General features: G+C 29.2%; 1 long non-coding RNA gene and 1 other non-coding gene across 2 annotated transcripts; one reads left to right on the top strand and one right to left on the bottom strand.

Annotated features, from left to right (window-relative positions):
• Positions 1–515: 515 nt before the first annotated feature.
• LOC149878055 (uncharacterized) lies at positions 516–1,058 on the bottom strand. Its single transcript, XR_016447648.1, has 2 exons — positions 936–1,058; positions 516–827 (listed from the first exon to the last, which is right to left on the bottom strand). It is a non-coding gene; the product is annotated as an uncharacterized LOC149878055 (long non-coding RNA).
• Positions 1,059–7,410: 6,352 nt separating this feature from the next.
• Trnak-uuu (transfer RNA lysine (anticodon UUU)) lies at positions 7,411–7,483 on the top strand. Its single transcript has one exon. It is a non-coding gene; the product is annotated as a tRNA-Lys (tRNA).
• The last annotated feature ends 2,404 nt before the right edge of the window (positions 7,484–9,887 follow it).

Raw genomic sequence — 9,887 nt, 5'->3', positions numbered from 1 at the left:
GAGACACAAGTCAGTTTATTCAAAAACACTTCGTTGAGACACAAGTCAATAACTTGGAATCAAACTTACAAATAATTAATTAAAAAAAAAAAAAAAAAAAGATGTATAAATGATTCTTCATCTTAGTTCATCTTAAATGATTCTTCATCTTAGCTCATCTTAAAATCTCAAATTATAATTTTAATATTCTTTATTTACAAAGTTATTACCAGTTTTAAAAAGTGATAAAATTTGCTAATTGGTTGATTTTTATTGGAGATAAAACATTCATTTTATGATAAAACGATTTTCTTACACTGATAATTATCGATAAATTATTATCGTTGATGTACATTGAATTGATCATTTTTATGGTTTAAAAGAGAAAATTGTTATGCATCGCACATAAAAAAAACTACTAATGCGTTTGATTATCAAATAAATGTGCGTGATAAAACATTTTTAGGTCCCATTAATCAACGGTACCCCCCTCTGATGGGGGAATGAGGTGAGAGAGGGGTTCTAAACGAGCATACTTTGACATTGTGTAACTTAAAATCTCAAAAAACAAGTTACATTCAAAATATTATTTTCGTTAAACGCAAAAACTCGAGGTTTTTAACAGGTTTTCACCCTTTTAAGTTTGGGCATTGCGGACAACCACAGTTACTAAAACATGTAAAACTACAGTGTTTGCATTCTTGATAGCATTTGATGCAGCAGTCGTAACGATCTTGCGAGAAAAACGTTGATGGCAAAACAGGTCCGTTGCATTTAGCGAAATTTGTACAATCTTCAACGGTATGGTTTTGGTGTGGAGACGAGACGTGGCCATACGGCAGTTTTCTCTAAAATAAAATCAGTTCGTTTGGAATTGAAATATTCATTTAAGTTGAAAAGTTTTTACAACCTTAAGTTTTTGTCAACTTTTTTTTTGATGGAAAAGAAAGATTTACCGCTTCACCGTTGTTTATAAAAAACAATGTCAAAACAACCAGCACAATTTTCATCATTCTCGTAAATCAAATGCCGCAGTGAAAAAAATTATGTCTTTGGATTTGCTTTTATAGAACTTTTTGAGTTTTTGTTATGCAATATGATTGACTGAGACGTAGTTAAGTTCCTTTTTTTGTTATGCAATATGATTGGCTGAGACGTAGTTAAGTTTTTTTTTTTTTACATTTGTATCCTGTATGAATAAGAGCTTATGTAACAACCCAAATCAGCGTGACGTAATGTGGAAAGTATTTTGAATAAAATTGTGTATCTATTATTATGTCGATTAAAGTTACACATTCGTTCACCGTAGGCGTGTAAATCAGACTGGATGTAGTGTAAGCATTGTAATCCATGATTGAATAACTGTCTGTTCGCATTGACTGTTAATGCCATATATAGACAACTAGCCTGGTTATCTAAAAAGTTCTACGCCATATATAGACAAATAGCCTGGTAATCTAAGAAGTTTAAAACTTTTTACGTACTTTTCTTTAATTTAACAAAACACAAAAGCACATTCACGTAGTGACAAAATTCTTACGTCATACTTAATATCTTTTGTTTTATTTTGTTCCCTATAAAATAATTTCATTCTAAGCAAGCTAACAAGAGTAACAAAGAATAGATAATAAAATATTAACTAATAATCACAACAATAGACGCTTAAATACAAGCATAGTTTACCAAACCACAATCCAACTTTAATCAATCTATGCTTTATAATACTTTCTCAAAATCTATGACCTACTTTAACAAATCAACAAAGATTCCCTTTAAATCTTTTAAAAATGACTTTAATTTGGACTTTGTTTCGGAGTTAATGAAGAAAAGAGTGCCTATGATTTACTTTCTCATCTTTTTCTGTAAACATTAGGATAAAATCTTTCCTAAAATGAAATGCGATATAAAAACCATAATCACTTCGAAGCATGATCACAAGAAGATTATAAGACTGATCACAAGATCACAAATCTAAGATGATTACAAGAAAATGATCAAATGAACGCTCTTCGAGAACTTTGTTAAACATCAATGAAAAATGTGAAAAACTCAAAAAAACTCAAAACGTCATATGCATAATTAGTAGAACAAAACTAAAACAAATTAAAGAAGAAAATTTTTTGTCAGAAAATTAAATAAGAAAGCTTTTTTGCAGTTTCTTTTGATTCTCAACTTATGATAAAGCAAAATTGCAACACAACTAAACAAATTTAGTGGCAAAAACCCTTCAAATTCTTTCAGCTCATATCTTAAAACAAAGTGAGCTGCAACTTGGTTTGCAAACTCTTTAAAATGATAAGTGGGAAGGAATCTGTTTCTGAAATCATCGAATGACGCTTCATAGCCTGTTTTAGGAATTTTAAGAATCTGCGATGTTTAAGAAAATGTTTAAATGTGAAATGTCTCAAATAAAAGTCCCATATATCTACTTCCCTGTTTTCCAAAATATTTATAGCTTTTTTGCCAATATCATTAAATATTACATCTTGACAATTTACAATTCAATCATTGACAGCTTGAAGTTCGTTAAAGAATTTCCACTATGCAAATTGCACAGTATAGTTTTTGGTAAAGCATATATTTTAAACATGGTAATTTTTGATTGATATAAATTGTTTTGCTGCATTTTAATATATAAACAGTATTATTAATTAGGAAATAAATTGTATAGTTTTTTTGCTTTAGAAATGTTGATGGATAATTTTGGGGTTTGGTAACTAAGTGAGTGTGATGCAAAAGATATGATTCTTTATAATAATTTAAAGTACTTCTTGAATTTTGAAGATTTCACATTTTTGATAATATAATAAAAATGATTTCACTTTTTTAAATTCCTTTTCTCAATTCATTCCCAACAACAAATTAAACTTTCCCAACTCGATAGATACAGTACTGCAACCTTTCGTTACTTTGAATTTGGCATCTTTTGGCCAGTTTTGAGACTAAATTCTTTTATTATTTCAGAAATACCTAATTTGCATTTCGTCAGGTTAGAATTATTTTGTTCTATCTCCCATTTTATACGTTGAAAGAAAGTTTTGATTTTTTTTCTAAAAGTAAAAATTATTTAAAATTTTACTATTACTTTTTTAAGAAATAATAACTTATTCTTTAAATAATTTATATTTAAAGAAACTATTTAGAAAAAAAATTTCAAAAAAAAAATTTATTTTAAAAGTAATCATTGCTTAGTAAAATTAACAATTCATTTTCTCCCAACGTTTAAAATTGGAGATAGAACAAAATAATTCTAACCTGACGATTTGCCGTTTTCTAATCCATAAATCACGATCGTGGGATCGTGGAAAGAAACTCTACACGTTCTACACTTTAAAGAAACTCTACACGTTCTACACGTTAAAGAAACTCTACACGTTCTTATTATCTTATTGACTTTGAATCTTAATTTACAGGCCTGTGCACAGTGTGAAACTTCAGTACATCGTGGTGGCCAAAAATCGAAAACCATGTTAAATAAAAATTTTATGGCATTTTCTTTAGCTATACTATGATAACTCAGCCTCAATGAAATTTTCGTTTTTCCATCTCAAATAGTTTGTGAGAAATTTTAGGCAAATTTTGAAAAAATCGAAAAAAGCTCCCAATTGACTTAAAAAGAATTTTTTTATAAACCTAAGTATCACATTTTATGTCATTAAAATGATTGTCTTTTTACTAAACCTATTCTCAGTCTGAACTTTCACCCAAAGTCTTTTACAACAAGAGTCTTAAGTTTTTGTTTCAACCGGGTTTATTAGTTGATAGAGCTAATGAGAGCGTCAAATGATACTATACTCCATACGAAAATGTCTTTAAATCTGCTTCCCTACTTAATTTGAGGGTATGAAGTTCACGATACTTTCATGATACTTTCACAATACTCACGATTTATTTTTTGACTCTTCTTCACCCAATATTTCTAGTGGAACAGGCGAATGAAACAGAATTTCAGCAGCATTTGATAATACTTTATACACTTAAGATGGAATCATAAACCAAGAATTTACAATCAAGAAAGAATTGTCAATTTGAACTTATCAATATCTTGTCCGAACTGATTTGTTGTTGGCAGTTAATCGTGATTAACATAGTTTTGAATCGAACAATCAGATCTTCTGGTAGATCTGAAACTTCACTTAATTTCTTTGGATTGGAGAAAGCTCGTTGATAAATATTTTTTGTACCTGATAAACAATAGAAAAATGGCATCAATGTACCCGGTACTAAAAGAACCCGAGTTGAGACCGCAAGGTTTATACAATTTTTTATCGATATTTAATGTTTTTATGCGAGTTTTCATATTTAAATAATTATTTTGCATAAATTAAATATGTCAAAAAACTGCATAAATATTTAAATAATTATTTTTAAAATTAAATATGTCAAAAAATTGCATAAATATTTAAATAATTACTTTTAAAATTAAATATGTCAAAAAATTGCATAAATATGAAACTGGATTTTTGGCTGGAGTTAGTAAACATGTCACAGATTCGATTGCGCCGTATATCTCAGTTAAACTATTATTATTCAAACCTTTCTTTTTTTTACTTTTATTTTTAACAGCCATATTTTCTAAACTAATTTTCAGACGTCCAACAAAGATGAAGTTTAAGATATTCTTCTCTTAAATTTCATTTTTACAAAGGTAATTTGAAAGATAACCTGAAGAAATAGTACTTTTTTTTTTTTTTTACAAGTGATTATTAAAAACTACATTTAATTTAATTTTTTACGATCATAGCGGCCGAGAGAAATTTCGGGCCCCGGGGAAGTTTTTTTCATTATGATCAATTATATACCCAGGGCCAAAAGAAGCGTGCTCTGGGCATTGAAAACTAAAAATAAAAGTTAATTAAACTTTTAAAAGTCAAATCTAATTATATCTTTTGAAAATAATTTTAAAAAATTTGTTTGTACACACACAAGGCACCGGGAACCTTCCCGTTCACCCCACCCCCCTCTCCGCGGCCATGCTAACAATAGATGTCCGGGGAAGGTTTTATTCTTTACTGTACTAAGTGCTTTTCTAAAAAAAACATTTTTAAGAGTATGATTTTTACGATTTTTTTCTCGGAAACTTTGAATTTAACACTCTAAAACGGAGTTTTAAAGTCAAAGTTTCCGAGAAAAAAAATCGTTATTTTTGCTCCATCGTGATTTCGTTGAGATAGGCTTATTTTTATTGATATCTACTCCAGGTATTAATGCATATGTGTTACATTTCATTCTGTTTGTAGCGAGACAAAATTTGAGTGGTTCTTTATTTCCTTTAAAGCTGATAGTTACGGAAGAATGCTGTGACAGAACGTCCATTCCGATAATTACAGGCGCCACCAAGTTGTCAACGACAAAAAACTGTGCTTTTAGTTTTTCGCGGACCATTAGTAATGAACCTCGAAAAATTCCTTTTACTTTTAGAGTGGAGTGATCTGCCAGTGAAACCTGTGAAGTGCACCGAGTGTCGTAGACAAGGTTCCATTGCATGAGAAGTTCGGAGGTAATGAATAATTTGTCTGAGCCGGTATCCAATAATGCTTGAGTCTTATTTTTGGTTATGGTGACGTCAATTAATCTACTTGGTGAGTTGATTGCGGCTATGGCCGAAGATAGTAGTGTACTCTCATCCTCGTCGTCTGTGCATTTTTCATTAATTGCGGCTGTTTTAGCGTAATTTTTTTTTGTTTTTGAGAAACAGACGGTTGACAAGTGACCTTTTCTTTGACAGCTTGTACAGATTGTTACGTGCTGAACATTTTTCTTTTGTGTGTAACTTACCACCATACCAAAAACAAGGTTTGATAATTGCTTGATTTTTCGTAGCTGCAAAATTTGGTAATACGGTGGAAGCCGTCGTAGTTGTTAAATTGAGAGCATCTTCGGCTACCATTTTTATAGTAAGTGCTGTTTTATAAAGTACATCTAGATTATCTTCTGTAGATTCTAGTAGTAAAATTAGAGTAAATTCCTGCAATAAAAGCATCACATGTTGATAGGTTTCTATGTTGATCGGCGGTGAGAGACTGTGTAGGACACTTTCTGGCAAACTGCTTTAGGTTGCATATAAAGTTTTCGCCTGATTCGCCCTCCTGTTGTTTAAGCAATCGAGGTTTGTGACGCTTCATGTAGGTATGTGTGCAAAATTTTTAAACTATTCAGCTATTTAATTATTTTACATCATTGTAAAGAGCTTTAAATCAGTATAACGATGGTGAAAATTTCATAAAAAACTAATGATTCTACTAAAAGTTATGCCCACTTAAGTGACAAAAATTCATTATAAGGAATGCTTAAGAAAACTGCACCTAACTTAAAAAATTAGCGTTCGGCTTACGGTGGTTTTATAATAGAACTTCATTGTTTAGTTTTTAGCGCATTACTTTGCCTCGGTTATATTTTTATTCAACTAATAACAGAATATGGTTTTTTTTGTGTGTTTTTGTGTGTTAATCATATTTTGAATACTTTAAAAAAATCACCAATATTTTAAATAAAGTTTCATTTTTCTAAAAAAACAACTTTTTAATGAATAAAAAAGTCAAATATACAAAAGGTTCATAATCTTGAATCCCCCCCCCCCCCTCCCGACCTCTCCAACAGAAGAATATTTGGTACCTTTACTGCGTGCAAAAATAGAATATGAGCGTGTCATTATTTTTTAATAAAATTTGGCAGGTACATAGAAAATAGATATATAAAATTGATTCAAAAGTTAGAAAAAATACTTATCATTCCTTCAATGTCAATTCACTACCAGAGCAGGAATGAAGTTTTCAATAGCAATGAAATCACTAAAAACGCTAGTAACTGCAAAAAAAAAACAGATTGCAATAAACTTACAACACTCTACTTTCAAAATATTATCTAAGTCAAAATAACATTCTAAAAAAAAAGACGAGAAAAATCCATCCTTACGACACCTACCTCGAGCACGGGGTGAAAAAATGGTCACAGATTTAACTTTAAAATCGGTGCCGTAAATCGCAGATACGCACATACCTACATCATGATAGCCGTTGACCGTTTTGAATCTTTTGGTCAAGTATTGCTGTTGCTTCGTTGAATGAGGTTGAATCTTGATTTAATGTAAAGGCTTTAACTCCGCATAAAACAAATAAAACTTCAAGTTTACTATCTGCTGTTATAACTGCTTTTTCTAAATAAATAGCTAGCATCTTTTTCTAGTAAATATAATACTCTTCGCTCGGATCGTCACTAAGAACTTTTTTATACATTTGATTAAATTGTTGTGAGCCCGCAACAAAATACAATATTAAATATAAGGCTTTAATCAAATATATAAAGTCACTACAATAACGACAACAAAGTAACTTAGAATGTTCATATTTTTGATTTTTCTTTTTTAAATTTAAAATAAATTAAAAGAATCTTTTGAACTATATTAAATTTTTTATTTTCCCTACCGAATATGCCCGGTTAGCTCAGTCGGTAGAGCATCAGACTTTTAATCTGAGGGTCGCGGGTTCGAGTCCCTCATCGGGCGCTAGCTTTTCTTTTAATTTTCCTTTTCATTTAAAATAGTTATTCCACTGATCTCAAAATATAACTCGATAGCGTATACGTAAAACTTTTTGAAGCCAGTTTTGGCCTCCCAAGATGGCGGCGGAATTAAGGAATAGTGATATGAAAATTAAGAAATTGATGATAATCAAGTTTTATTTGTTAAGTTCAAATATTGATAAATATATAAGTTTCTAATAAAAATCTAGTTTTTTTGTTTAACATAAGATTTTTTTTTATGAAAATAACGGAATATTACATATTTACATAAATTTCAAATATATAAATAAATTTTTATTTAACAACAAATTCTTACAATAATATTCTATATTAACTTTCTGTTTTTCGTTTTTTACAATAAAAATAATAAAACAAAAATTCTCAGGAAAACTAAGAACAAGTTTTAATTTTAATTTTCTAAAATTTAGTTTGTTTAATGATAGTGAAGAAAAAGTATTTGTTTGGTTGTGCAGAAATCTCAAATTTCAAATACCGTGGTGTCACCTAACAAAGTCCTAAGCTTTAAGAAAGTCCTAATTTAAGAAATAACAAATTTCGTATATATAAAGCAAACATTTAGAAAGAAAAATAAAGTTATTTTAACTAACTAGATATCTAGTTAAAATAGGTAAGTTATTTTCCCAAAATATTTAACTTATATATACGATATTTGTTATTTCTTAAATTAGGACTTTCTTAAAGCATAGGACTTTGTTAGGTGACACCATGGTAGTTAGCATTTTTTATATAATTTACGTACCTTTTAGTTCTTAACTACCCAATGCTGTGTGCTAGAAGGTTAATAACACAACAGCATGGTAGGCAGCTGATTTTTTTTTTTAAGATAAAATATTTTTTAGGCATTAGTTTATCAGATAGCCACTACAAAATTATAAATGCTGCATGAACTATTAGCTGAGCGCTGTGATTACACACAACTCAGAGGTTTCTTCTAGAGTTATTTTATATATATATATATACATATATATATATATATATATATATATATATATATATATATATATATATATATATATATATATATATATATATATATATATATATATATATATATCATAAAATTTATTATAAAAATATTTTAATGATAACTTTTGTTAATTGCTTCCAGTTATTTTATTTATGAGCTTTGTTCCAGTTATTTTGGCAGTTTGTTCTTTACCCAGGTGATAAAAACGTATTTTTGCATAGTTTTCTGAAATAAGTTTAATCAGTGCAAATAAATGGTTATCAGTTATAGTTGAGTCAAACATATGAGAAGTTTGTTCATTAAATATTTTTGAGTAATCAACTGATCTTAAAACAGCACTAGAAATGGCATTTTGAATTCCTATTTCATTTGGAAAGTGGCCATTTATTGAGGCAAGCAACCTTAAGAAACATCTTTCAGTTTCTTCGCATATGATAACAACACTTTTGGTTGGTTTAATTAAACCTCCTCTGTCTTTGAACTTTAAAAAACTGGTTTGTTCGAAATGAAAAGAAAGTACTAATGCATTCCAACATTTAATGCAGATGGTTTATTGTAAATTTAGGTATCATACATTTCTTGATAAGATACATGTTGATAATGTTAGATAACATACAAAATATATGTTATCAAAAAATCCCTTTAATAAGTTGATTTAAATAACAAGTCAAAAACAATCGACTCAATCATTTAGAGCTGGAATATTACAAAGAATAATATATAAGTAAAATAACTTATGTTAAAAAATAATACTTTTTATTTAAAATTCTTAACAAATACTACATCCATTAATTACATTTATGTATTAAATAATCCTAGAAGGAACCCCTGAGTTGTGTGTACTCACAGCATTCAGCTAATAGTTCATGCAGCATGTACATATCTGGTATTTTGCTACAAAAATTGAAAATATAAAATTTGTCAAAACTGTAAGTAGACACCACTGCCGCTTACCATGCCGCTTACCACTGCCGCTTACCACAGTCATGTTATCAACCTTCTAGCACACTGAATTGGGTAACTAAGAACTAAAAGGTACATAGGTTATGCATAAATATTATTTAATCGTAATTTGCACTTAAAAAGTATATCGAATATTTTGTACCTTAGTATCTAAGTAATTACTTTGTCTGATTTTTTTTTTAAATCATTTCATTTCTTTAAAATTTTTAAAACCTAATTTCATAGTCTAGTTTTTCTTTCAAAACTCTATTTATTTTCTTTCATATTTCTGTAAAAAGCCTTATAAAATATACATCGATCACCGCTAAGAGCTCCGATCGCCGCCATCTTGGGAGGCCAATTTTGGCTTCAAATTTTTTTAAAAAAGAAAATTGAATACGCTATCCAGTTATATTTTGAGATCAGTGAGTTATTCCCGCCATAAATACGGGTTATA

Source organism: Hydra viridissima, unplaced genomic scaffold (assembly GCF_058129835.1).
Source record: "Hydra viridissima isolate aposymbiotic clone 2 unplaced genomic scaffold, HvirCarnegie_v1 scaffold_15, whole genome shotgun sequence".
Taxonomy (NCBI): domain Eukaryota; kingdom Metazoa; phylum Cnidaria; class Hydrozoa; order Anthoathecata; family Hydridae; genus Hydra; species Hydra viridissima.
The sequence above is the reverse complement of the archived record's forward strand: the minus strand, read 5'-3'. Positions and strand labels throughout refer to the sequence as shown.